Consider the following 24,649-nt stretch of genomic DNA (forward strand, 5'->3'; position numbering starts at 1 on the left):
TTGGGGGCTTAGGTCCACACCTGGGAGGTCACTCCCAGTGTGGTGAGGAATGAGGATTTACTCTCAGCTGTGCTCAGGGGACTGTGTGGTGCCAGGATCAAACCCAGGACACCAGCATACAAAGCTTATGCTCCAGCCTTTAGACTGCCCCTGTCCTTTAACTGAGCATTTTTAAATGAGAAATGAAGAGAATAGCTCGTTCCCTTCCTATGGTCTAGCTCCGTGTTGCAGAATGCTGCTGAAATTCTTGGTGTCAGAGAGAGTGTCTTCTTTGTGATTATGAACCTTTTCCGTTGCCCCCTACCCTCCATCAGTCTCCTGCTCAGATGTCTTTCTCATTTTATTTCCCTGCTTGTGGACAGGTGAAGGAGCATCCACCACTCTTCAGGCCCCAGGAGAAGGGATGCAGGGCATGAGGAGTGAGTTTTCATTCCGATAATGTGTGGGGAAGCCATTGCTCTTGGAACCTTATTGGAACCAGGGTCTCAGAAAATTTTTAAAAAGAAAATTATTAGCTGTTCAATTCTTACCGTAGTGCTGGATATGAAGTGGTCCATTCTGCAGTGCTGAGTGCTATACCCAGAACTCAAGGGGCCGGAAGGCAGGCCCATAGTGAGTTCAGGCCTGCACAATGAAGGGTGCACACTTTAGGGACCATGGAGTGCTAATGATGAAACATGAGTCAGGCGCATGGCCTCTGTGCTCTCTTCCATTGTACTCATGATTTTCCACTCCTCTTATTTTTTAAAAAATATTTCTACAAACTAATAGGTCATAAATATTAAAAATTGGGGATATTAAATATGTACTGAATTTAGTACTTTTGTTTTCTTTTGGGGGGTCTCCTAAGCAGTACTCAGAAAGTCAAGTACCCCACTGGCAGTTCTTGGACCACCTGGCTGGTGGTCCAGTGCAAGAATCCAAGGATAATATGCTGCTCATGTCCTGATGCAGGGGGCCTCTAGGCTGCACCCAGGGATGCTCCTGTACTGTCTCCTGCCCTCTGAATATGGCACATTATTAGCATACATTTTTGGGGTTTTTTGGGGGGGGATTATATCCAGTGTTGCTCATGGCTTGTTTCTGCACTTATTGCAGACTGGGGGACTGAGCATGAGTGAGATAAATACACTCCCTGCTATACTCTTGCTCCAGCCCCTCTTAAGGTATATGTATTTAAAATGTAGTGGTAATGTTCTGGATTACAGATGATGAAGACAGAACAACCACATCTAGACAGTGGAATTTGACTAGTTGCTGAGTTGATAACCCTTGGTTCTTGAGAGTTTTGACATATATATCACTGTCTTTGTCACTGTCATCCCATTGCTCATCGATTTGCTGGAGTGGGCACCCGTAATGTCTCCATTGGTCCTAGCCCTGAGATTTTAGTAGCCTCTCTTTACTCATTCCTCCCAGTAGTGCTTCACTGAAGGCTCTTTCAGGGTAAAGGGAATGAGACCCATCATTGTTACTGTATTTGACATATTGAATACACCATGGAGAGCTTGCCAGGCTCTGCTGTGCAGGCAGGATGCTCTTAGTACCTTGCCAGGTTCTCCAAGAGAGAGAACTAGGCTATAAGAGGTTGCACAGCCACAAATGTGGCTGCATACTTCTGGGAGCTTTGTTTTATGGTGTCTGGATCTTGGCCATTGATGGGATTACACTGTGCTGGGGGCAGTTTGTGGGTGTGGCTGTCAAGCTACTAGAAAATGGGGGATCTGGGTGGAGGAGGCCCAGTCCCAATCTGAGGAGGCTTGGAGATCTCAGTCCCAGGTCCTGCACATCTGGGTTCCTCTACTGGTTCCTTCATGAGTGAGGCTTGTCTGACATGTGGAGAGTGACCTTGAGCATGGCTGTGGCTGGGTTCTGAAGGTCGTCAGCTTCTGGAGGGTAAATAAACTAAAATAGACTTATAATAACCAAACACAGTGGATGATCCTCAATTGAATGTTGGTCTGGAAATACTAGAGACAACACGGCGGGGGGGGGTGCATAAATGAGAATATGACTGGTTACTGCATGACATGAGGGAACAACTGTTCATTCTCTTGAGTGTGAAGCTAATGTTTTATGTAGAATAATATAGTAACCATATGTTACTATAAATGTTGAAACATTTAGGCATAAAATGTCATGGTTTCTGCAATTTATATTTAAGTGACTCTGAAAAATAATAAAATAAAACAGTATGGAAACTCTTAAACATCTGTTGAATCTTCATGGTAGGTATATGAGCTTTTTCTTATTGTGTTTGTTTGTGTGTGGTGGGGGCAGGAGGCATCCCCAAGTGACATACAGGAGGCCTAGGGGCAATTATTAGTTGTTCAACTCCTACTGTAGGGCTGGGGATGAACTAGGCCATTCTGCCATGCTGAGTGCTGTACCCAGAACTCAAGGAGCAAGAAGGCGGGGCCCACAGTGAGTTCAGGCCTGCACAATGAAGGGTGCATGCTTTAGGGACCATGGTGTACTAGTGATCATACATGAGTCAGGAGCATGGCTACTGTGCTATCTCCCATATACCTAGGTATATGGGTTGTTTAAATACAGGTTCTTTCCAGCTTCTCTGCATATTTAAACTTAGCTATAATCAAAACTGGTAAAGGGAGGGAAAGATGACAACATTAAAACTTGGAACTGTCCTGGAAAATCTAGGCTATGATCAATGATTAAGTCTTTTTCCTACCTCCAAATCTCTCAATATTCAATCACACCCAATCTCATCACCTCACACTTGTTTTAGAAAAAAGCTTACATTTTAATCAAGTAGTGACCTTTATCTCATCTCATATTTTTAAAATGAGCTTAAATTTGAACATGAACCTAAATATGAGCTAAAACTATGAGGTTGAGAGAGAGAGAGAGAGAGAGAGAAAGAGAGAGAGAGAAACAGAGAAATGTTAGAATGTTAGTGACGTTGGATTTGGCAAATATTTATTGATTATAATATAAAAATATAATCTACATAAATTAAAAAATCCCTTGGGGGCTGGAGTAATAGCACAGCGGGTAGGGCATTTGCCTTGCACGCGGCCGACCCGGGTTCGATTCCCAGCATCTCATATGGTTCCCCTGAGCACCGCCAGTGGTAATTCCTGAGTGCAGAGCCAGGAGTAACTCCTGTGCATTGCCAGGTGTGACCCAAAAAGCAAAAAAAAAAAAAAAAAAATCCCAACAAATTTGACATTATAGCGTTAAAATGCAATTTGAAATCACAATGGGACACTACTACATTCCTGACAGGAGGTATAAAGATTGATGATGCCAAATATTAAGGAAGATATGAAACAACTGGAATGCTTATGCGCCACTAGTGAAAATATTAAATGGTAAAATCACATTGGAAAACAGTTACAACTTAAAGAAATTTTTTTACATAGGACCAGAGAGAGAGCTCAGAAGACTGAGTATATGCTCTGCACACGGTACAACACTGTTGATCCCCCAGCCCCACGGCGAAGACCTGAGGTTACAGAGTTGAGAATGCAAGAGTGTCCCCTTGCCAGTATACCTAAGAGAAATTAAAGCAGACATCCAACAAATACATGTTCTGAAAATGTACATAACAGCTTTCTTTATAATAGCTGAAAATAGGAAACAATGAAGGCATCCACTCTGAAACGCTTCCCCATGCTGAGGAAACCAGTCTTCAATTGCCTAGAGAGAGTGCTAAATCTGCCCTAGGGCACTTGCCTTGCAGGATAATGCAGCTGTAAGATTTTTCCATCCTCTATAGTGCTGTTACACTAATAATTAGAAATGTGAGCATGGGAAGGAAGTAATACTGCGTGAAGAAAATTACCCACCCAAAGTATGACAGAATCTGAAAAAAAAAAATTCCACTGACAGGAACTGAGAGAGTATTTTGCCCTGAAAAAGAATTTGAAGGTTCTGTTTAAGGGAGGGTGGAATAGAATGGTGGGATAAGGAAACCTTTTTGATGTGATTGGATTATTTGGTGACCTAAGATTTAAAATCCTGGAAGAAAGCTTGGAACTCTACCTCATACATTGTGGGAATGGCTCCTTAGTACATAAATCATACTTTTTAAATGTGCGTGGAACCAATGAAGAGAGGGAGATGCTGGAGTTTCTTAGGCGATGAAGAAGAGGTCCACAAACTCAGAGGGGTTAGAGATAAGATTGGATTCTTAACATAATATCAGAGAATCCCTCAGTCAAAAATGTTTCCTGGGAGAACCCAGATGATACTCCCCGCACTACAGTGATAAGAAAGGTGTCAATAGTTTCTGAGAAGTTCAGAATTGCTTGTTCTAAGCAAGATTAATGGTAAGAGATGCTCCAGAGTCCACGGGAGTAAGAGGGTTCTAGAAGTGCTGGTCCACAACACCATATCATAGAAAAGTCCAAGGGCTGATTCTATATGACCACATGCTCATGTAACTCAACTTGAGTATATCTTAGAGACCCAATGTTGATTGGGGAGAGAAGTGAGCCCCAGGAGAAAACATAAATTATTTTTATTTAAAAAAATCATGCAAACTAGGGCTGGAGTGATAGCACAGTGGGGAGGGCGTTTGCCTTGCATGCGGCCAACCCGGGTTCGATTCTCAGCATCCCATATGGCCCCCTGAGCACCGCCAGGAGTAATTCCTGAGTGCAGAGCCAGGAGTAACCCCTGAGCATTGCCAGATGTGACCCAAAAAGAAAAAAAAATCATGCAAACTGAAAATGGGTTTGTGACTGGCTCATGAATACGGAAGTAGGGCAACAATTCTGGGAGGAAGAGGGAAGAGAGCAGGGACGCCCGGAGGTATATAGTGAAGCTGCTAGCTTGGTTATATTCTTTTACTCAAGCCGGGCGGTAAGCACACAGATATTTATTTTAGTGTTATTTTCTACACGCATAAATGGTACTTTTTAAATGTCCTCAATATTTAACAAAAACAATCCACGGAAATAAAACCTAATCATCATTTCTCATTGTGACTCACAGTGGCGAGCAGTGAAAGGAATGTAAAAATTGAGCTTTGGCATCAGAAAGATCCACATTCAAGTAACTAATTAGTAGTACAACCTAAGGGAAGCTATCAAGTATCTGAGTGATAGGTTTCTCACAAGCAAATTGATTTTGATAATATCTATCCTGCAGGCTGGTAGGAAGGAGTCAATGAGATATTTTCCATAAATCTTACACAGTCTGTGTCTGGCACATATCAGATGCTTAAGAAATAATAGTTGTTATTCAATAACTTTGTCCCACTCCTCATTTTTTCCTTTAAAAAAATTTCCATCTTCTTCATTTGACTTCATTCAGCTTAATTATTTTCTCCAAGCAAAGTGTTATATTGGGTGGGCTATGTCTTAATTAAAATTTTTTCTTCAGTTAATTTTCAAAATACCATGATCTCATTTGATCCTCTCAATCCTCAGAGCCTAGCACAAGTTTGAACATGGGGGGATAAATGAGTCTAACAAATAAGTTAATGAATGAGTATTACAGGGAGGCACAATAGGCTGAATTGTGTTTCCCTCAATTTATAATATTGAAGTTCCAACCTCCACTATCTCAGAATGTAACTGTATTTGAAGATATGGTTTTAAAAGAGGTTATTAGCTTTAAAAAATGCCATTGGGCTGGGTCGTAATCTGTTGGATAACATTGGGTTGTCCTTGCTCCTCCCACAGGGAGCTTAGGTTATTGAGTTACTCCCACAACAGTGCTCTTGAGGCACAGCTAACTCCCTCAAGCCCTAATAATCCTATACTGCATTTCTCTGTCCTTTATGTCACTTGCATGGCTTAGCAATGTCCTTTTTGTATAAACACAGGAAGATAGTTGATGCTATGCTTTGTAACATGGGATTTAATTGACTCCAAAATAATATTTACTCCTGGGCATCAATATTGACTTGATTTAAGCCTTGGTTGCCCTTAGTTCCTAGCACTTCCAAAGCAGGGTCCTGACAAAGGGACTAGATGGATCCAGGGAAAGCTGTAAACTACCCTGGCATCAAAAGGGGAGAAGCTAAACACCATAAGGATAATAAGTTAAGAGCATGGGACAAATTGTCATGACCCAAAAAGAAGTAACTGAATTAGGACGCTCCTGGGGTTAGGAAAGACTAACCTGGCCTGAGGACTGTAATCTAGGATATGTAGGGAGATGTACCGAGGAGGAGCCAAACTTTAAGCTCTCTTAATCTATCTTACTGTTTTCATACAAAAATGATGAGAAATATTATAAGAAGTAAATTGACTATGATTGGTTAAATGGATTACTAGCCGAAGAAATGAGAAACCAATACACCCTAGATGGAATTGCACCCTTGAGCGGATCTCCTAGTAATCTAGAGGGCTGAGCTCTCCAATGAGGATTTTGTCATTGAGTTAATCTCCTAGAACCAAAGGAGTGGCTTTACCTCTGTTTGTTGTTATGACAATGTTCAACCCCACCTATGTGGACACCCATCCTTCATGATTGCTATATAACTATGTGGTAAGGGGAAAGATGGGACTATAAGACTACGACAATGAGACGAGGAAAAAGATATAATGAAGTAGAGGACTTTGAGGTCTACAAGGAAACTATCACTATCACTGTCATCCTGTTTCTCATCGATTACTTGAGCAGGCACCAATAACGTCTTCGCTCGTCTCTGTTGTGTGCCAGTGCAGCCCAACGGCATCTGCTCGCTCCAGGAATATGAAGAGCATGTTGTTGTTACTGTTACTGTTTTGGGCATGTCAAATACGTCACAGTTAGCTTGCCAGGCTATGCCATACGAGTGGAATACCCTCGGTAGCCTGCCGGGATCTCCAAGAGGAACGGAGGCTCTTGGGGCAACTTCCAATCACCCTTACAGGTGCTCCCAGTTTTTGGTCTACTGGCATGTTTTAACAATCTGCATGCTGACAAACATGTCACTCACCTTGTGCATGGATGTGCTGCTCACATGGAGAGAGCACCAGCCAGATTGATATAGTTGATGCAAGGAGTTCAGCCCTGCACTTGCCTGCATCTCTGGGCAGCACCTGGGCAAATTCTGTATATAAGAGAATACAAGCATGTTAAAACCAGATACATGTGTGATACTTTAGGTACACCAGTGTGCTAGAGTATAAGAGGTCTCAGCCATGAGACCTGAGCCATAAGGCTCCACACGCTCGGTTGAGCCTTACCCATGAAGGAACTGGCACAGGAATCCAGGTGTGTGGGACCCATGACTGAGATTGCCAAGCCTGCTCAGATCGGGACTGGATGTCCTCCACCCAGGTCCCCAGTTTTCTAGTAGCTTAGCAGTCACACCCACAAACTGCCCCCGGTGCCATGTAATCTCATCAACAGCCAAGATCCAAGGCTATAAAATAACCTGGAAGAGAGCGACGCAGAATCTCCCGACCCCCGCGCCCAGTTGTCTTCACTGGGGCACCCCGGAGGGAGGCGGGTTGAGTCTCCCTCCCCGCCCCAAGCAGAGCCCCAGCAGCTGAAAACCTCCAGAACCCAGCCGCAGCCATGCTTAAGGCCACTCTCCACACACTCAGACAAGCCTCACCTATGAAGGAACTGGCAGAGGATCCGTGTACACAGATATACATATTAAATGAATTGGTAAAAATTGTGATTTATATATAACCATTTTATTCAACCATAAACGTTAAGTATTGAACATCGGGTAGGGCTCTCCCCTGTGGCTTAAGGGGATTCAATCCGTAGCACGCATTTGGTCCCCCAGCCCCACCAAGAGTGCTAATCTGAATGCAGATCCTGGCGTAATCCCTGAGCACCTACTGGTGTAGACCCAAAATCAAAGGTAATAATAATAAAATAAAGAACTATAGAACTTTACACTGGGAATGAACTTCAAAAACGTTAGACGTTAGATACCAAATGTTACATGAATCCACAGATGTGAAATATCAAAATTCCTTAAATCCATGGAGAGGAACTCAGATTAGTAGTTTCTAAGGGTGGTGTAATAAGTATGGAGAACAACTGCTTGCTGGGTACTGTATTTCCTTTTTGGTTATGGAAATGTTTTGAAACCAGCTAAAGGTAGTGCTTGTATAACATTACAAGTAATAAATGCCACCAAACTTCTCTTTTAAAATATTAATTTTAGGGTCAGAGAGAAGGGTTAAGGAACTTTCCTCATATGTAGTTAACTCTGGTTTGATCTCTGGTCAATGGTCTCTTAAGCGGTTTGGTTTGCCTCCACCCCAAGGAGACTAGGATGGTGGAATGATGATGACTGGGACTACGGCCAATTCTATGACTACGATTGTGCTACAAGAGGAGAGATCAGACTATGCTGGGGAGGAGAGAGAAATAAAACTGACTACCACCCAGCCTGGGGCCCTGTTTCTCTGTTCCCCCAGTCCTTCTTCCGTCGTCACTGTGGACAGGCCAGGGGAAGGGTTCTCAGCCACTGAATGCAGGAATCCTGTGCACCTCCACGCTTTTCTTTGGAAACTCACATTAATCCAACATGATTGGTAATCTTATAGGAAAAGAGAGTGACCCAGGGATAAGCACCAATAGAGGAGAGTTTGCAGGAAGACTCAGTGAAAGGTCTGCACGCCAAGGGAAGGGGCCTCAAGAGAGCCCAACTAACCCTGCCAACACTTTGTACTTGTGTATCTGGGCTCCAGAATGAGGAAATAATTTTATTAGTCTATTTATTTTGGCTTTGAGGCCACACCTGATGGTGATCAGGGGCTACTCTTGGCTCAGGACTCAGGGGACAATGCGTGGTCAAGATTTGAACTTGGACCATCTCTGTGTATAGCTTTCAAACTAGTCTTTTGAGAAACCTTCCTAGCCCTAAATTTCTGTTATTAAGCCCATTCTTCTGTAATATTTTTGTAGTGGGAATTAGATTAATTAGATTAAACTGGAACGATAGCACAGCGGGTAGGGAGCTTGCCTTGCATGCAGCCAACCCAGGTTCGATTCCTCCATCCCTGTCGGAGAGCCCAGTAAGTTACCGAGAGTAGCCCCCCCACCCCCCGCACGGCAGAGCCTGGCAAGCTACACGTGGCGTATTCTGATATGCCAAAAACAGTAACAGCAAGTCTCATAATGGAGACATTACTGGTGCCCGCTCGAGCAAATTGACGAACTGGATGACAGTGCTACAGTGCTACAATACATTATTAGATTAGATTAATACAAGGTTAAAGATCTATACAGATTTACCTAAGCAGTCAATGTCAGTGGGCAGAACTGCCCAGTAAACTCAATTGTTCATTCTCTATAGAGCCTACTTCATTTATAGAGCCTACTTCATTTAAATAATAATTAAAAATTTAAAGTTGTAGTTTAGGTAACATTGCTATAATAATGTTAACCTATATGGTTTTGATATCTACAGTTACTACATCTTCACTGCTAACGTGCCCAAGATTCTGGAGAACCACTCTTCTTATGTCCTTTTTTCAAATTGTGCTTTCTTAAGGTATTTTGAACTTCACAGTTTTAAATTTAAATTATTATTTTTATCAAAGTAATATAGGTGCTTGTAAAAAAAAAACAAGAGTCATTTGCCTTTCCCTTCTTTTAATATTGGAGGAAACACTTTCAATTATTTTCTCCCTCGGGATTTGCATCTAAATAACAACTGAAACAGCTATCTCTCTCGGTCATGAATTTTCAAACCAAAACATCCTTGTCCTCTATTAAGCATCTATTGTTGAAGAGGAATTTAATTATTCTAAAACATATGTGCATACATGCTTGTACATACACATACACACATGAATGCAACACACACACAGCATTCCATTCCTTTGAACTTAAAGTAGTTTTATCACAATCTTGGATACCTTTCTTCTGTATTGTTTGTTTTCTCCAGGCTAGCTTGCTTTCTTTGCTATCATATTTAAACTATCCTCAATTACTTGGTGATTTTTGACTGGCTTTGGATTAGTCCAGCTTCTGTTTTACCCAGCATGCAGGCATCCTGAGGCAAGAAAATTTGGGAAATTTTCTGGAGTCCTGAATCAAGGATTAGCTGACAGATCCCACAGACTTGGGTTTTCCTTCCTTTTCTGAGAATTTTTCTCCCCTTTTTATGCCTCTGATGTTATTTTAGGAAGCATTAAGGAAAGTGGAAGTAAACATAGATTTTAAAAGTAGTCTACATTTCTAATTCTGACTTAAATTTTTTTTCATTTTTATTCAGAAACCAATGGTTAGTATTGGCTCAATGTGAAGTGATAAAAAAAATCAGTTGTTTCTGGCAGAACCTTTTTCATATTAAAAACCTCAAGTGAAAAACTATTATTAATAATAATATACATTATAGGGGCTGGAGAGATAATGGAAAAGTCAAAGTACTTTCCAAACATGTGGCTGTGACCATGACCTTGTTTGATCCCCAGCACTGCCAGGCATGAATTTTGAGCAGAGAGCCAGGAGTGAGCACTGAGTTAGGAGTGGCCCCCGGATACTGCCAGATCTATTTCTCCCTTCCCCCCAAGAAAGGGATTTCTGGGCTGGAGAAACAATACAGGGGGGGATGACACTTGCCTTATATGCAGCTGACCTCTGTTCTGTCCCAAGCAATTCATGCTATTCCCCAAAGCATCTCCAGGGCTCACTCGAGTACAGAACCCTGAGAAGTCAAGGGCAGCCATGTTTGGTCCCAGCAGCCTCCCCACCCAAATGCTTCTATGTGGTGAACAGGGTGAGGAGGTTACCCCACAGGGGAAAGGGCTGGGTCGGGTGCCCATGGCTGGTGCATATGGGCAAAGTTCATGGAGAGGAGCAGATCTTCTCCTGGCTGTAGGGCTGGCAAGGCATGGGGCAGATCCCCAGCAAGTGGAAGAGGTCGTCCCCACAGTGCAGTCGAAGGTGTCAGAGTCCAGGATGGCTGCTCAGCTGTCTCCAGGAGGGGCACTTGACAAGCACATGTAGGCAAAGGAAGGGATCCCCACAGATAAGGGCAATGTGGCAGTATCGAAAATTTGGTGTGTTCCAAGTGGCAGGTCTTATAAATACAGGTGTCATGGATGTGGGAGCCAGCCAACCTAGAACAGAGTTATGAATCTACAGGAGGAGAAAGTGAGAATTGACCCTCAGGTGCTGGGTTGGAATTAGAAGTTATCAGTGTGGACTCACGGATGGATGACAACATATCTGTAACATGGCCTCAGAGTTGATATCTAAATGTAGTGTTATCGTGTGTCTGTCCACTGGGCGAGTCTGAGAGCTGTGAATTCATATGATAACCTCAAGATCATGGGTTCTGGCTCTTTGGTCTTCGCTTTCAATTTTGGCTGCTTGTGGATAAACGCCTGAATATTTGCACTTGCTACAACACTTGGTGAAATCCAGCCATTACTTTGCTAAGGATCATGGGTTCTGAACAATTTGCACATTTAAAGGAGCCAGGGATTAATGGCAGAACTCCAGTCTGGGATCAAAAATACAGAAAATATTTAGCATATCAGAAATAATTGTATGGCTCATACTTATGTTAAGTATGTATAGTAATTTGAGACTCACAAAGAAAAGAAAACATGGACAATTTAAGCTCCAAAATAAGAATTTTAACAGATGATATTTAATGGGGCTTTCTGAATTAGGTGCAGGAGTTATGAATATACCCTACTTTTCTTTTTGGGGTCGCACCCAATTCTTCTCTATTGAACAAAACAGGAAACCATGAGGCCATATGATATACATAACATAAAAGAATGAATGTATGATGATCAATGAAAAATTTATTTATGATCTAAAGCACACTCTCTCAAAATTAAGAATTTAAAATTCCAAACGGGGAAAAATAGTAACTTCATTTTAGGATGACTTCATTGTGGACTGGCAGACATCATTTAAATCACATGATTAAAGTTAATATCATCTTGGGACTCAGTGAAACTGAATGTCACCTGATGAAACACAGTAGGAACACAGCATCATTTTGGTGATAGTCTTCCTAGATACAAACTCACTCAGCTTGAGAGCTAGCCCACAAAGTTTCTGTAATCTTCAAAAATATCAAGGTAGGAGCCAGAGACATCATATAGGTAATAAAAAGTATAAGTGGCAAACCCTGGTTTCATCCCTGGCACTGCTTATGGCCCCCTGAACACTAACAGGGGTCACTCTTGAGCATATAACCACGAACAGCCTCTGAGTACTGGTGGGTATAACCCAAATCCTGCCTTAACCCAGCAAGATATCATGGTCAAGAAAGAAAACTGAGGAACCATTTCAGACTCAGGAGACTAAAGATAAATAAAGCTAAATAAAGACAGCACATTCTGAAGTGAATCTTTTTTATTTTGTTTTTATTATTTTGTCTTTTTGGGTCACACTTGATGACACTCAGGGATTATTTCTGGCTCTGTGCTCATGTATCACTCTTGGAGGTGCTCTGGGAACCCTATGAGATGCCAGGGATCGAACCCGGGTCAGCCGAGTGCAAGGCAAATGTCCTCCCTGCTGTGCTACCTCTCAGGGGCCCCCCACCCCCGAAGTGAATCCTTAACTTTCCTATTGAGAATGTTACTGGGGAAACTGATGACATTTAGTGGGGCTTTCAGGATTAGATGCAGGAGTTATCAATATTTCCTGCTTTTCTTTTGGGGGTCACACCCAATTCTTCTCTGGGGGTTCAGATCACTATTTGCAACACTTGGTCCAACATTGCAGGCCACATGGGTAGATGCTCAGATGCCACCAGGGCCACACTGGAGGTATTTGAAGAGCTCTGCAGTGCCAGGGATTGAACTCAGGGTTTGGCCCATGCTCCACTGCTTGAACCATCTCTCCAGACCCCTTCCAGATTTCGAAGATGGTATTGTGATTGTGAAGAACAATGTTCTGAAATCAATATTTGGAGATCAGGGGCCATCAGGTTGGCACCTTACTTCCAAGTGATTTGAGAGAAGAAACAGTTCTTTGTACAATACTTGAAAATGTTCTGTATGCTTCAGATTGTTTTGAAGTGAACTTAAGTAATGTATGCTATTCAGTCAAAAGAGAAATGGACATTTAATTATTCTCACACATAGGTCTTAAAGGAAAACCTTAAATACTACTGCTAAAGGACTGGAGAAATAGTAGTGGGGTTAAAGAACATGTGTTCGATCCCTGAGCACTGCAGGGCTTGGTGGCCACTAAACATGGCCAATGTGGCCCAGGTAATCCCTGGCACAGTGACTCCCAGGGCCTGAGAAGCACAGTATCCTTGGACCCTTGCACTGACCTGCTTGCCCAGTTGATCAAGATCACTGGGAGGGGCCCCAGGAGCTCCACCCACTACTTTGGAGACTCCCCTTCACCCTCTCCCTGAAGGCTATCATTAAAGATGTGTTTTGCTATCAGTCTCGTGTTATGTTATTTTATACTCCAGAAATGAGTGCAGTCCCTCTATGTTCCTCTCTTTCTGACTCATTTCACATAGCATGATACTCTCCATGTCTATCCACTTACAAGCAAATTTCATGACTTCATCTATCCTAACAGCTGCATAATGTTCCATTGTGTAGATGTACCAAAGTTTCTTTAACCAGTCGTCTGTTCTCAGGCACTTGGGTTATTTCCAGTAGATAGAAGTGTCAGGAAGATTGCTCCATAGTTGGAAGCCTTCCTCATGAGTGGGCAGGGAGAGGATAACTGGAATACAGAAGGGATCACTAAGGAAATGATGGTTGGAGGAATCGGTCGGGATGGGAGATGTGTGCTGAAACTAGATAAAGGACCAAACATGACCTCTCAGTATCTGCATTGCAAACCATAATGCCCCAAGGTAGAGAGAGAGAGAGAGAGTATGAGGAATATTGTCTGCCATGGAGGCAGTGGGAGGGTGAGAAAGGTGTGGGTATACCGGGGATATTGGTGGTGGGGAATGTGCACTGGTGGAGGGATGGGTGTTTCAATATTGTGTGATTGTAACTCAGACATGAAAACTTGTAACTATCTCACGGTGAATCAATAAAACTAAATAAAAAAGATGTTTTTTGCAATGATGTAAAAAGACTGAGGGCCAAGTGATTTTTGGATTATACATTCATTAATTGACAAATGCACCTGAAATCATATTACTAGAATTTATATGGGACAAGAAGATAAAAGGGAAATTTTACAATCACCAATATTTGTGTGCAAAGTGATGGGGAAAATTGCAATTTAGAACAAACCCATGGTTGCAATTTCTTGGGTTTAGACAGAGGCATTTTTTATCTTTAGGACAGATCATCTTTTAGGGAAAAGTTCTTTAAGGCTATTATGAATAGAATGAGCACTTTTGAAATGTGATTCCTTCTTTTCTCCCATGTGATGGCCAAGGAGTTGGGGCCTGGAAGAGAAATTAGGGTCAGAGAAGTAATGAGGGTGAAGCCCTCATGTGGAGGATTAGTGCCTTTATGCACCAGGAGAGAGGTGGCTGTTGCCAGGTCTTTGTCTGGGTAGGGTACAATGAGAAATGGATAGCACGTTGCCCAGAAGAGAATCATTACTCTAATTCCACAGTGCTGGCATCCTCTGGATCTCAGGATTTCTACAGCATCCAGAGACTTCAATTTCTATTAGTCACCCAGTCTACTGAGCTTCATTACTGCAGTTGAAGCAGACAGTCAAAGGCTATGCCAGACTCAGCCGGTTTCCTATACCTTATCTGTATCCTTCCCACTTCCCTTGTAAATTGAACTTCAACCTCCCTTTGGGCAACAATGCCCAGGTGAAATATTTGTCTTCTTTAGCACTTAGCAGGGTCTCAGGACATCACTCCAGCAACGAGGCTAACCAGACTGCTGGAAATGTCAGGAAAAGCATCATTTTTCCTTCACCAGGGACCACCCTTTCCTTCTCTGGAAAGCAAGCAACGTGGGTGTTACTCTGGAGGAACCAAGAGTAACGCACGAGTGACTCATGAGCCCACAAGCTAGATGATAAACATTAGTCTCCTGTGGATGATAATGCAGATGGATGGTGAAGAGGGAAACACTGCCTGGGTACCTGATAATACCCTGAAGCCGCTGTGCCCACCTGAAACTCCTTCCCTACCAGTGAATTTTGCAGGCCAGAGAGTGCAGAGGTTAAGGCCTGCCTTGCATGCCGCTTATCCTGGCTTGATTCCAGCACCACATATGGTCCCCCAAGCGCTGACAGGGTCACTCTAGAGCACAAAACCAGGAAGTCCTTAAGGACTACTGGGTGTTACTTAGAAATTCCCCGCCCCCATTAAAAAAAGAAAAGAAACAAAGAAACAAAAGAACTAACAATTTTGTATTTCTTTAACTTTTTCCTCTTCTCTCTCCTTCATTGCATTGATCAGGGTTTGCACAAACTTTGGTTGTGGTGCTTGCCTTCTGGATCGTGTGTGCTGGAGATCTCAAATTATTTGGGGAGTGGGGTTAGCCACACCTGGCATGCTCAGGGATTACTCCTGGTGGGGCTCAGGGGACCATACAGAATTCTGGGGATTCAAGCCAGGTCAGCCACATACAGGGCAAGTTCTCTACCCTCTGTACTATCACGCCTGCCCCAGAGATCTCATGTTTTATTGTGACATTAAGAGACCCCCAACGGCAGTACTGCCAAGACTGTACTCAGCCTGTGGGATTGTGTCAAGATTCGAACTCACAGCCCTGTACTTGTACAAATGGTTCCGCTTAATTCAAACCTGTGTTTCATGGGTCAACTGTTGATTTGAAGAAGCCACTTGAAGGTATGAGAGCTGGTTTTGCCTTTCACAGCAAATAAGACGGTAGGCCATCCCATTTTATCTATCTAAAGAGATATCAGTGTTGGACGGAAACTGGAGAACCCCAGGCTCTCTTGGAAATGAAACCCTGAAATGTCTTGAAGAGGAAGCCTTAAACCCCATGTGGCCAGGAAGGGTGTCTGGTATCTGACTTGCAGGGTTCCGGAAGTATAAATAAAGTGATTGCATATTCTAAGTTCTTGAGAAATGTTTCGTCTTTCCCTTCTTTTCGATCAGCTAAGTCCTATTAGCAGTGCCACGCTCTGGGTGCTGGTGAAATGGACTCCTAGGGAAAGGGTAACAATCAAGTTGCAAAGCTAAGTAGGTGCCTGGATAGCCTGATGGGCAAGTAGAGAATGAACTGTGATAAGAACTACGGAGTTGGGGCCCCGAACATGCCTCGGTGCAGTTTCTTAGCAAACACAGGGTCCTTAGTTCAAATCCCAGTGCGGTCACGTGTGCTGATGTATTCCAAAGGACAGAAGTGCTGTTAATGTTTCCCTGGAAGAAAGAGCCTGGGTCAATGGCTCAGGAATGGATTTAGAAATCAGTGGATTTAGGAAGCTTCCAGGAGAAGGAAGCATGAGGTCTTGAACTCCATCCCTGGTGCCCAGCCTGTGTCAAAGTATTTGTTTCTAACATAATGAAACCGGAACAAAAGCACACGGTCATATCTTTATTTGTCCAGAGACTGAAAGTCATCACATCTTCCCGGAATACAACATCAGATATGTATAAAGAATAGGCAGGTAGGCATGCCTGGGGTCAATTTTCAAACCTGATAGATACTAGAGATCAGACAACAAACTCCAGGAGGCCAGGGACTGCACTATGGCCCACACTTTGTCATCTGGGGAGAGGTGGATGATCAATATAGATGATCTCTTTGGATTGTGAAATCACTGGGAATACTTTTAGTTTAACCCTTTATTTTACTGCTTTCCCCACTCCCCCAATAAAAGAGGTAAAATATGTTATATATCTGGTAACCTTGGTAACTATTGTTAATTGACTTCTGAATTTCATGACACACATTCTAAAGCTTTTGCTCTTCAATGGTGTTACATCTAAGCCTATCTTAACATTTCTATGTTTATCTTCCCCTTTTTTCTGTGTGTGGGACACACCTGGCAGTGCTCAGGGATCACTCGTGGCAGGGTTTGGAGGATTGTATGGGATGCCATGGATTGAACCTCTGTCTGCCGTGCACAACTGCCCTACCCACAGTACTATGGCTTCAGCCCTGCCTCAGACATTTCAAATAGTATTCTAAAATGATCAGGGAGCATCTGAGCACTGAATTCAAGAGCCTTCACAGTAAGGCCCAGTGATGTCATTAACCACTTTTCTTTCAAGCCATTTCCCTCTCAGATTTTGTGTCAGGACGAAGAGGCGGATCTGTGTGCTTAAAGACTGGCCATAGGGGATGCAGGGGTGAGTGGCGAAACCTTATTTTAAACAAATTTTCCATGCAATCCCCTTTTAGCACTATCAGTATCATTAATCTGAAATCCTTTGAAATTTAATTATATCAATCTTAATCTGATCTCAAAGCCGTTAGGCTTAAAATAAACGCACTCAGTGGTACAATTAGAGCTTCGCATGTGGGCATGAACACCATCCCGTAGACCAAGGGAATCAATCTCCCTTACCACGCCAGAAGGCTGAGTCACCAAGAGAGAATGACAGACTCTAGTCAACCATGCGGGCTGGAGGCCAGGCGTCCTAATCACATGTTCTTTTGACCCTAGGCAAGTTATTTCATTTCTATGGGCCGCATACAGTAACAAGTCTCACACTGGAGACGTTACTGGTGCCCCTTCGAGCAAATCGATAAACAACGGGAGGACAGTGCAGTGCTACAGTGCATCTTCCTGCAATTTCAAAATAGCACTAACTCAAAGCAAAGACCTGACAGATGAGGTAATGATGAAAGCAAATAGAGTATGTTGGGAACATCTGTATGTGGTGACATGGTTGGTAATTTGGTATCTAATGACTGAAACTGAAATAGTGTTGGGGTCTGGGGAGAAAGTTCAGAAAAGCCTGGAGCATGCCTTCCCGGTAAGACCTCAAGTTCAGTCCCCAGAACTGAAGTGTCCTGACCCCAGCTCACGAGAAGCAGCCCTGGGCGTGGCTTCACTGGCCACCCCAGCACTGGTGAGTGTGGCCCAGATAGGACAATAGAATCAAGTTCCTGGGCCTGAGCATTGAACTATCCAGTAGGGGTGGTGAAGTATTGCAGGAAGGGTCCCTCAGGGCCCCGAGGCTCCTCTCCCTACTCCCCTCCTCCCAAATAAAACCTTAGTAGCAGCACACCATTTGTTTTTAGCAGGAACTTGAGGACAAAAAGGAAACAACCCAGTTAAAAGTTTTATAAAATCAATGAATCTAGAGGGGAAAACTGTGCTGAGGAAACAATTTATTACACAGTTACACATACAAAGCAACAGTGAAGAGAGTTTAGACAGATGCAAAAGAATAAAAATTGTTACTTGAGAGAAATGAAATCTCAACAAGAACAACTTCTATGAGGGAGGTCAGCAATTAATAGTTGAAAACAGGGGCATAATTTGGGAAAGCGGGAAAGTAAAGAATAAAGTCCTATAGCCCTACTCTTAAGAACTCTTATTTGGGGGGGGTGTGGGAGGGAGGGGGTACACAGACCGTATGCAGCTGGGGATAGAACTAGATTGGTTACACACAAGAAAGCATCTTATCTCTTATCTAATTATCTCTCCTGCCTAATTTTATTTTGGAAAGAATCTGTACCAGAAACAATTTGGTGGCATCACCTTCCCAGAAATTTATTATTCCAGTATGGACTACAAAAGGGAAATTGGAAAATCAAGTATCATAGAGATAAGGCAGCAAAGTGAAGTTTGGCAAACCTCTGAAGATTTCTCACTTATTACACAGGGTATGTTTCACAGAGGAAATCCAAATGGTTAGTTGATTTATGCTTTTAAATACTTAACAGCATCAGTCACTAGGGAAATATAAGTTAACTTCACAATGCTACCCCATGACATCACCAGACTGGCAGAAACTGCAAGTGCCTGACAGCACCAAATGATGAGGAGGGTATGAAAGTTCCACGCATTTGGCGCGAGTATTCAGACTAGCTCTGCATTTCTTATCCCATTTATGATACCCACAACCACTCCAGTGCGTACCAGAGACTGCAGAGATAAGACAGGAGCACTAACAGCAGCTCCAAACTGGGAGCAACCCCAATGTCCATCAGTCACAGAGTGGCTAAATAAACTGTGGCATACTATGGCAATGGAACCCCATAGACACAGCAATGACAACTGTCACATTGCAGCTAGACAACAACTCAGAACACACAGGCATCAGAAATGATGTTAAATAAAGAGGAAAGCACAACAGATGACATATTATGTTGTTCCATTTACTGAAGTTCAAAAAAAAAAAAGGGGGCCAAAGGAAACTGTATGTTGTTTAGGGGATGTGCACTTTTGTCAAACAATAGAAAAAAAGCGGGGAGCTGATTATCAGACAAGTTAGAATAACCGTTTCCTCTGGAGGGAGAGTGTTCTGGAGGTCACGAGGGGATTCAGGCCACTGGCTGTTTTTTTGACATCGAGGTTTCTTTTAAAACTACTTATTATACTGAATAACTGCTTTGTGCATTTCAATGTATATTTCACAATGAAAAAATAAACACAAAAAGTAATTGAATACTGTATATGGCATTTCTGGAAAGAAATTTTGCCAGATAACTGAGCTTATGAAATCTTGGACAGTAAAAACCACTGATGTGGGATAATAAAACATTGATTAAATAGTTTCTCGTATGAGCTCACTTTCAAGTGTAGGAGAAAAGCACCCTTATACAAATGCCCCTTTGTTGTATTTCAACCTAGTCTGCAGATCTTTATCACAAACAAATTGATGAAACAGGCAAAGAACTCTGGTTACCTAAAACTTCAACATTTTTTTTCCAATTTTGAATTAACGAGGTGTTTCTCTAAACTGAGAAAGATGAAGAAAGAGAGGTGGACTGAGTTCGACAAGTATGAACTTCCTCCTCTCCAGTCTGTTCCAGCTGTTTCCTCCTGCTACAAAGCTGCTGATGAGGTGGGTGATTTTGCCCAGTAAGCTGGGGGCAGCTGTTACTTCATATGTAGGTGGCTGAGGACTCCAGAATCCTAGTCTGTCTCCCAGAACTAAGATATTTTTCTTTTGGGCCACACTCAGCAATGCTCAGGGTTTACTCCTGGCTCTGTGCTCAGGGATCACTCAATGGCCCTCTGGGTACCATATGTGGTGCCAGAAATAGAATCTGGGCTGGCTGCGCACAAGGCAAGAACCTTACCTGCTTGCTGTTGTATCTCTCTGCCTCTAAGAACTAAGATTCTAAGGTGAAGTTTCTGACAATGAAATCAGACCCGAATGCCTAAGAACTGTTCATGTGGCACAAATTTCTCTGCTGGGTTGTAGAGTCTGACATTTGCCCTAATTTTAGGTAAAACCCTCTTTATACTCCCAGGAGCCTTTTCCCCCTCTTGCACCCAATCTGTGTATTTAAATCCATCAGCTTCCATCAAACTAATACATACAGCAAAACCAAAACTTGAAAAAAATTTTGTATCCAAGTGGGGATGTGGCTGGGTGAGGAGAGTCTCTATCTTATTTAGAAGGGCAGGACATGGGATTGGACTTGCAGCCGGCCAAATCCTGGGCAACATAAGCAGGACAGTTAGCGGGTCTCTTGGAGTTTCCCATCAGGGGCAGTGAGCTTGGCTGCTACTCTTCAAGTCTTCTGGTTTCTGTGTCTTTCTTCTCCAGCTGGCCATTACCTTTTGGGCATTCTTTCTATTAAAAAAAAAAAGAGCTCCAGGATTTACTCAGCAATTTCCTTGGTCTACTGTTTGTGTCTGGTGGGACAGTTGTGGCACAACCCATCTCGTTACTTCCCAATCTGCCTACCATACACTTGCTCCTATCCAAAGGTGGAGAACTTTGTAATATCCAGTCACTTTCAAGAGAGTGGGGTATGCTGGCAACGGAAGTGTGGCATCGGCTTCCTTTCATCATCTGCTGCTGCTTTTATCTCATCCTCACACTCCTCACCAGGGCAGGTTCAAGACAGATTACAGCGGATTCCGGGCCTTTCATCTTGCAGTTAATTTTCCTAGAGAACTACACTTTCAACTTTCTCGAGTTTTTACTGGAATTTACTTCGCGGGCTAACATCTGTAGGAAAAAGCTGCATAAGCGTTTAATTATTTATTTTAGAAAGGAAATAGGCTTTGAGTCAAACCTGAAACGCAGGCCACGTGTTTTTGATTAACAACCCACCTCTCCCCAAAAGCCCCAAGCCAGAAAGCAACAACGATTCCTAAAGGCGAGGCACTTCTAAGATCTCCTGGGAGAAAAAAAAAAAAAGTCACATAGCCTTCGACTACCTCCCAGAGCTGCCCACTTCCAAGACTCAGGCCCCGGGATTCTGCGCTCCGGCCGCACCCCACCGCCTTCACCGGGGCTGGGGGCTGGGGGGCGCGGGGGAAGGTCCTCCTTGCAAACTCCTGAGCTCCACATTGCGATGCCGTTTTACACAGCGCTTGCGTCTTCCACCAGCAGCTCTGAGCTCCACGCGGGCCACGTGAGCGCAGCCTGCCTGCCTTCATTCATTCACGCAACAAACTTTTGCTGGGCCGACCACGCGCTATTGGGCGCCGGGTCTCACCCCACACCCCGGAGAGGGTGGGGCGCCGGCTCCCCCGCCAGCAGGTGCAGCGGTCCTGCGGCGGCACGTCCCGCTCCGCCTGGCCTTGCGAGTGCCCGCTCGGGGCCAAAGGCCTCACCTCCCGGTGGTGCGCGCCCGAGCCAGGCTGGGGTGTGGGGGGGCGTGCGGGCCGCTCCCCGGAGGAGCGGTCACCCCCGCCCGGCCCCGAAGGACGCGGCGCGAGCGCGAGCCCTCCAGGCCGCCCCGAGGTCAGGGCGAGGATCAGGCGGCAGCTGGGGCTCCTCTCGGCTCCTCCCCTTCCTCTCTTCAGTTCTGACGCGGCCGTAGAGGCGGCGGCGGCGGCGGCGGCGAGTCCCGCGGCCCGTGGCGCACCCACCCCGCTCGCCGCTCCCCGACTTCCTCTTCCCTTGGCGCGTCATCACCGCGCGCCCGAGTCGCCCAGGGCGGGGTGGTTAGAAAGGGGAAAGGGGGAAAAAAAAAAAAAAGTCCCGCGGAGGCTGGCTGGGAGCGGCCCGGCCAGGGCGGGGGGAGGAGAGTGGTTGCTAGGCGACGTGCGTCATCGGGCTGCGCCGCCCTCCTCCCGCCCCTCTCTCTCTCGCTCTCTCTCTCCCTCTCTCTCTGGAGTGAGGCGAGAGCCCCGCACAGTGCGAGCGAGACAGCGAGCTGAGCTCCGGGCGCCGCCGCCGCGAGCGTGAGAGCGAGCGCGCCTCGGCCAGAGCCAGCCCCCGGGCGCCGGCCGCCGCCGAGACCTCCGCCCCGCGCCGGGCCGCCTCTCCCCGCCCTCACCTTCCCGGCCGGCAGCGGCGGCTGCACACACACGCCGGAGCCCGAGCCCGAGCCGGCGGCGGCGGCTCGGGGGGGCAGGGAGGCGGCGACCTCGAGTCGGGACGCGGCAAGCGGCTCGGCGGCGGCGACGACAGCACGTCGGGGACGAGCCGGAGCGTCTCGTCGGGAGCCGGCGCGCAGGACGAGGGACCCCCAAGGTGTCGGGAGGGGGGGTCCCGCCCGCCGCGACACATGCGGGAGCCGGGAGCGGGGGCGGCGCCGAGCGGAGCCGGCCGGGTCCCCCCCGTCGCCGCGGCTTCGGCCCCCCGCCCGAGGCCGTAGCATCCCGCCCCGGAGTGTATGCGCCGGGGCCCCCAGCGCCGCAGCCACCCCCCGGCCGGGGGGGCGGGGACCCCGATGTGAAGCGGCGGCCCGGGCGGCGGGAGAGCAGGACCGGCGCCGCCGTCCGTTCCGCACCTTCCCCCCTCCCCGGTGCCCCCTGAGGGGGGGGTCTTCCCCCTGGGCTCGCCGCCGGCCCCCCGGCCCCTCGGCGGGACTCCGCGAGGAGTTCTTAGAGCCCCCTCCCCCGCCCCTGCCCCGAGGGCGGCGGGGCCGGGGGGGACCCGGGGGGCCGGCCGCCGCCTCTGCGCCGAGGAAACTTTCTTACCCCCCCACGCCCGAGCCTTCCCGACGGGCCTGTCCCGGGACAAGTGGCCCAGGACGGCCAGAAGCCGCAGCCTGAAGAGACCCAGGAAGAGGAAAAGCGGAGGTAAAGCGGGGCCGCCGCCGCCGCCGCCGCCTCTGCCCCGGCGGCGCGGAAGAGACTCGGGGGGCCCGCCCCGTGGGGCGACACCAGCCCCGCTTCTCTGTCGGGATCCTGCCGGCCCCGCCGTCGCCCCGCTCCGGAGGACGGAGGGAAGCAGCCCGTTGGCCCCGCGTCGCGGCTCTTATCAGAAAGCGTGAGTGACCCGGGCGCAGGGGCGCGGGGGCGCGGGGGGCGCGGGGCGCGGCGTAGGGCGTGGAGGATGCTAGTGCATTCTCAGGGAGCGGGGCTGCAGCCCCCAGGAGCGTGCCGAGCAGGTATCGGGGCTCCCGGGCTCTTCCTGGGTGTAGCAGACTAGCGTGCAAGTTTCTCGGGGCGGAGCTGAGGCTTCGCGAGTGGATGCCGGCACCTTCTGGCCGGTAACTGGCAGAAGGAACTAGAGGAAGCCAAACGTGTGCGTGTGTTTGTGTGTGTGTGTAATGTACACAGAAGACACCGCTGTAATACACGTTGGCCAGGCACACCCGGTGTGCAACAGGCGCTGGGGTGTTGGTCTTTCACTTGGGTGCCCAAGAGGGCTCCGCAAACCTTCTGAGTCCGTGCAAGTAAAATTCCTTCTTGGAGAGATTTTCATTTCAGTCTAGTGGCTTTTTGCCTTCTCATTCCCTGGGTTTAGTTCATGTGTCAGGAGACTACCAAAGGACTTAGGATCCTCAGACTTCTTAGGAATCACAACTGTTTTTGGGGAGAGCGTTTAGTTCTTGAACCAGCTTATGAAAGTCTTGTTCCCCTTTGCCTTTTTTTTTAAAGTAGTATATGTCCAAATTGCTAGCATTAATTTTCTATTCTTTTTGGCAGAATGTTATAAGACTTTGATTATTTGCATTATCTCTTTCCAGCGAGGAGAAATTTTTGCTAAGTTTCTTTGCAGAATGACTTTTTTCCCCTATTATTTTAAAGGTGAAATGTGCCTTGATTCTTTTCTTCAGAGTGCCCAATATGAAGGGCAAGAAAGTAGCATTTCATCCGTGGTGTCGATGCAGACCCTACTGTTACGCAGAGTGGATTTAGCTCAGGGACCACTGCCTGGTGAGTGAGGCAGTCCCTTTGGACACTCTTAGTTGGCGCTGTTTGATGCTTGGCCAGAGCAGCTTTTAGCAGGGCTAACCTGGTGTTAAGGAGCCTCATTTCTCCTTTCAGTGTCTTGAATAAATTTTTCAAACTTTCTCCAACTTCACTGTTTTCATTTTCTTGTATTTCTCTTACAAAGAAGTGAGTTCTGCAAGTACTGGAATCCTCTAATGCTTCCTTTATTTATCCCAAGCCCTCCTCTTTACAGTTCCGAGACATATCCAGAGGCTGTATTTTAGCAAATCCTAGAAAAAGTTGTCAATTTTTCCTGCTTTTATAGATTTGGATTGTTTCTCTTAACTATCATTTTCCTTGACTCTTTTTCTTTGCCTGAGAATAATTTCTTTTCTCTGTTTGATCACTTTGCCTCCTCATGTGCTTTGCCAACTTTTTTCAGTTAGATGTCTTGTTCTAGTAATGCCTTTATAAGAAACCTTATATCCTATCTTTTTTTACTTTGGACCATACTTCACGATTCTCAGGGATCACTCCTGACTTGTGGGGACCATATGTGGTGCCAGGATCACACCTGTTTGCGCACGGCAAGTGTCCTATTGCTGCACTATCACTCCAGCTCCAGTTCTGTCTGAAA

General features: G+C 45.8%; 1 protein-coding gene across 3 annotated transcripts in view; it reads left to right on the forward strand.

The window, feature by feature from the left end:
• Positions 1 to 22,968: 22,968 nt before the first annotated feature.
• Positions 22,969 to 24,649, forward strand: part of FBXW7 (F-box and WD repeat domain containing 7) — a 206,155-nt gene continuing 204,474 nt past the window's right edge. For 2 of the 3 annotated variants that reach the window (XM_055144958.1, XM_055144959.1), the window contains exon 1: positions 22,987 to 23,122. The gene's annotated coding sequence lies outside the window, so the exon portion shown is untranslated. Of the gene's footprint in view, positions 23,123 to 24,649 lie in introns of all 3 variants that reach the window. The other variant, XM_055144957.1, reaches the window with a different exon arrangement.

Source organism: Sorex araneus, chromosome 7, assembly GCF_027595985.1.
Source record: "Sorex araneus isolate mSorAra2 chromosome 7, mSorAra2.pri, whole genome shotgun sequence".
NCBI classification, from domain to species: Eukaryota; Metazoa; Chordata; class Mammalia; order Eulipotyphla; family Soricidae; genus Sorex; species Sorex araneus.